The sequence below is a fragment of the Phacochoerus africanus genome, chromosome 15 (assembly GCF_016906955.1).
Source record: "Phacochoerus africanus isolate WHEZ1 chromosome 15, ROS_Pafr_v1, whole genome shotgun sequence".
Taxonomy (NCBI): Eukaryota; Metazoa; Chordata; class Mammalia; order Artiodactyla; family Suidae; genus Phacochoerus; species Phacochoerus africanus.
The window spans coordinates 91,757,184-91,761,893 of record NC_062558.1 but is presented as its reverse complement, the minus strand read 5'-3'; the positions used below and the strand labels follow the sequence as shown (position 1 = coordinate 91,761,893).

The 4,710-nt window shown below is 38.6% G+C and overlaps 1 pseudogene; it reads left to right on the top strand.

Annotated features, from left to right (window-relative positions):
- Nucleotides 1-3,259: 3,259 nt before the first annotated feature.
- On the top strand, nt 3,260-3,829 carry LOC125116978 (olfactory receptor 6S1-like; annotated as a pseudogene).
- The last annotated feature ends 881 nt before the right edge of the window (nt 3,830-4,710 follow it).

Below are 4,710 nucleotides of genomic sequence, written 5' to 3'. Positions count from 1 at the left end.
AATGGGAACTCCGACAAACATATTTTTAATGACCATAATTCACAAATATGACATTATCCTCCTTTCCATGTATTACTTCAAAAACCCACTGAGACTTCCTGGCTGGTTTTTACATTTCTTAACATCACATACATTTTGATTCAGCCAAAAATTGGTTTTTGGCTGAGTAACACAATACAGTTATTTCAGTTTATAAATAATTTAAAATCTGAATCATTATGTCTTGTGATGGACATAAAACTATATGTGGCAGTAGAATTTATAATTGAACAAAGTTTGTCCTTGTTTACAAAGCATTATTCTATATCACTATAATTTTCAAGGGAAATAAGGAAATGGTGATAAGCTAAACAAAACTTATAAGAAAAAATTCTTCTTTCAGAGAACTTTTGAGCACATAGAGCATGTCCATGGCAATACTGAAATTGATCCTGGTGATCCTATATTGGCATTTCCATCTAAACATCATGAAAATAAAGAAAATGAAGGTATACATATTTTTAAACACACTGCAATTCACTACCAATAGAAACATCAGCTCCTGGAAAAATCTGCTCTTTTAACCTCTGTGCTCTGGCTTCAATGTACACATCACATGTAGAAAGCTGTAGTCCGGACTTTTACCCAGGATCAACAACATTCACATTGGGATTTTAGAAACCCATGGGAAATTAAGTCATATAATTTCTTTGAAAAATCTTGGCAGAGAACACTGTGGAAATCTGGGAGCCACTGTTACCACAGTGGAAAGATAAACATAGGGTTGTGCCAGTAACTCTTATTCTCAACAGTGACCAATTAGCTGTCCCCAGGACACCAGCCCTGCCTTTACTTTCTGACCCCGTCCCTTCAGCTACTAATGAGGTTTGAGAGCCTGTGCTCCATGCTCACTGACTGGGTACATCCTGCTCAGTGACCAGAGACCTGTGAGAAAACTACCGCAGAAACCTCACACCTATATGTCTGGAGCTTCTCGTCATTGATGCAGTGGAAAAAGGATGCTTCTGCACCATAGAAAGGTGAGGGTATAATGGAGAAATGTAGTGCAATAAAAGGTGTCTTGGAGCAGATGTGGTTCTACTTCATCAGATGGAGTTTTGTCTCAGCAGCTTTCAGGGCTGGATTCAGAAGAAACTTCCTGCTCCCTTTAGCTGGTATAGGAGGTGGACAGCAGTGTTATATGTTAAGTGAACCATTACCCACTGGAGGAAGCAAAGCCAGAACTTTCATCAGAACTCTAAGTAGTCCCTGAGTCAACCTTTCATCCAGAACTGAGGCCAGTGAAATATGATTGTTTTATTCCATTCGCTCCCTTCCAGGTTTTCAGTGGTCAAGGCTGCCATGTAGCCTCGTTGTGGTATGAAAAATCTGGAGCTGCAGAAACAGGGTTTTACCATCCAGGAACACTGAGAACATGGGATGCATCTTCACCCCACTTTGGAACAATAGACTGTGACAAATAAGTTTCCTTTTCCTCTCCTTTCCCCTTAGTATAGAGAAAGCTCTTGATTTCTTGGAAGAGAATGACTCTAAGAGGATGAAGCCCAGCCCCTCAGGAGGTGATTCGTATGTGCCTGTGTTAGGGACATTGGTAACTTTGAGAACCTGCTGCTGTAAGTGGAACAGAGCAGAGGTACCTACAGGTTGCCCTGGGGGCACTGCCACTCTAGGGTGAGCAGTTTGGTTTCATGAGCATCATTTCAGAGAACTTGGTCTGTGGCACTTTAGAAAAAAGGCTTACTACCCACTGGAGATTTTCAGCTTAGTATTGAGATGCTAGAGCCAAACGCCATCATAAGAGAGGTAAATTTATTGAGCAGTCTGAAGAGAATGTGCATTGAGCTTTGCTATAAAAGTAAATGTGTGAGTGCCATGTTCCTAGGTTACTTTCCTAAGTGTGCTAATCCTGCGAACCACTGTCACTCACCATTTCTCTTATTACATGCCAGCACAGAGACTTAAAAGGGCAGAGTAAATCCTAGAGTTACAACTTTTACCATGTTGTTGGGCAACTCCCAACACCCCTGGTCTCCAGTGTCTTCTGTAAAATGGTTACACCAAACTAGAACAACTCTAAGACCTGTGTCATTCCCTGGGTCACTAATTCATCAGTGATATTAAATCAATGATAGAAAATTGAGATAAATAAAGCTAAACTTTCACTTAAGGTTGAGAGAACATCACTATGAGATTTTTTTATATTTTAAGTATTTTCTCATAGCATTTGGAAATAGCAAGAGCTTTGAGTTCGGGCAGAAGCCCCAGCTATGTGACCTATCCTCTCTGAAACTTCTCTAAGCCTCAGATTTTCCTTGTGTAGGAGGGGTAGGGGCAACCTAACATTCATGATTATTGTGGAGGTTAATAGAAATACTGAATTTCTATTATGTGCATAATACCAAGCATTAGTAAAGTCTGCAACAAATGATGATGATGACAATGAATTTGTTGCACATTGTAAAAGGCACATTCAAAGGGACTATTATTCTACTGCTGTTGAGTTCATAAATTGGTAAGATTGTGAGCACAATAAAATGTGTTATAACTATGCAAATCTCAATAGCTCTGACTACTTCTCACACTATATTTAAGAATATTCTAAGGATTTCAATATTAAAATTAAACTTCGAGGAACACGTAGAAATCATTGATGTTATATGACAAGTGAATTACATGCCTTATTTTACTTAATTCTCACAAGTACATGAATGGGTAGATCCTGCTATCTTCTTTTTACACAGAGTGAAATGAATTTCACAAAGGTAAACTAACTCTTGAAAGATAACCTAAAAAATAAAAATAGGAGTTCCTGTCGTGTTGCAATGGAAACGAATCCAACTAGCCACGAGGTTGTGGGTTTGATCTCTGGCCTTGCTCAGTGGATTAAGGATCTTGCGTTGCCATTAGCTGTGTGTGGGTTTCAGACACAGCTTGGATTCTATGTTGCTGTGGCTGTGGTATAGGCTGGCAGCTGTAGCTCTGATTAGACCCCTGGCCTGGGAACCTCCATATGCTGCAGGTGAGGCCTTAAAAAGAAAAAGAACTTACCTCTCAAGGATTAGAACTCAGTATTGAACTACTATTGAAGTCAGGTCCTTCTCATTCAGTAACCAACTGACTGGGCTACTTTGCTATCTGTGTAGGCCACCTTCTCCAGTGGGTAAATAGTTGATTTGTGCTCTTCTAAAGCTGTCATGCTTACTGTGATGTCTTTATGGTAGGTTAAGATCCATAGATTATGATGCTATGGAAAGAGAAGATGATAGAAATGGAGAATAGGAAAAATGTCCAAGAGTTCATCTTGGAGGGATTTCCTACTGTACAGCATCTTGGAAAGGTCCTCTTCCTGATGCACCTGCTGGCATACCTGGCATCCATTGCAGGCAGTACACTCATAGCCACCATTGCCTGAACTGACTCCCAGCTACAGACACCTATGTACTTTTTCCTCAGCATTTTCTCCTCCCTTGAGTGTTGTTTTACAAGAGCTATTATTCCTAAATTGCTGGTCATCTTTCTTTTAGGCAAGCAAATGATTTCCTTTGCTGCCTGTCTCACCCAGCCTTTGTCTTAGTATTTCTAGGAGTAGCAGTTTTTCCCCTCATAGCAGGGATGTCTCCAGACCAAGACTTGGCCATCTGCAAGCCTCTGCTTTACCCTACATTCATGAACTTGAAAACTTGCTTCCTCCTGTTCACAGCCTGCAATGCTTTGGGTATCACTCTCATTTCTGGTTTGCTGGTGAAGGTTTCCCATCTATCCTTCTGTGCCCCCCCTTGTTATCCCTCACTTCTTCGGTGACCTCGGCGCCCTGATCCATCTCTTCTAATAACCTTCTCTGTCTCTTATTACCATTTTTGGCTTAAAGTTGAATTTCTCTTACAGAAGTATAGCTACCACCATTCTCTTATGGTTCCAATTGTATGGAATATCTTTGCATTCCTTCATTTTCAGCCTATGTATGTCATTAAAACTGAAGTGAGTCTCTTGTGGGCATATAGTTGAGTTTTGTATTATATCCATACAGCCAATCTGTCCTTTTTGATTGGAGAATTAAATACATCTATATTTAGAGTAATTATTGATATTAATAACTTACTAGTGCTATTTTATTAATTGCTTTCTGGCTGTTTTTGTAGTTCCCTTGCTCTTCTTTTCCACTCTTGCTATCCTCCTTTCGTGAATTGGTGATTTTCTGTGGTCCTATGCTCTGATTCCTTTTTCTTTATCTTTTGTAAATCTACCATAGGATTTTGCTCTGTGGATACCATGTAGTTTACATAAAATACCTTATAGATGCAAAAGTTTATTTTATGCTGATAACAACTTATTTTTGTTGTTATAACGTACTTTTATTACTCCTCCTTTTGTTTTATTGTGACTACCTCTGTTATGTATTTGTTAAATTATAGTAGCTATAATTATTTTTAATACTCTTTCCTTTAACATAGTTAAATGGTTAACAAAGCATCATCTTTCAGTATTGGAGTTTTCTAAATTTGGCTATATAGCTACCTTTATATATGTGTTCTATATATTCACATTTTCTTTCATGTTATAGTAGACAATTTTTCATTTCACCTTGAAGTACTTTTTTGGATTTCTTGTAAGGCAGATCTAGCAGTGATAACCCCAGATTTTGTTTGTCTGAAATAGTATTTATACTTAATTTCTGAAGGATAATTTTTCTGGACAGAGAATTCTTGTCTG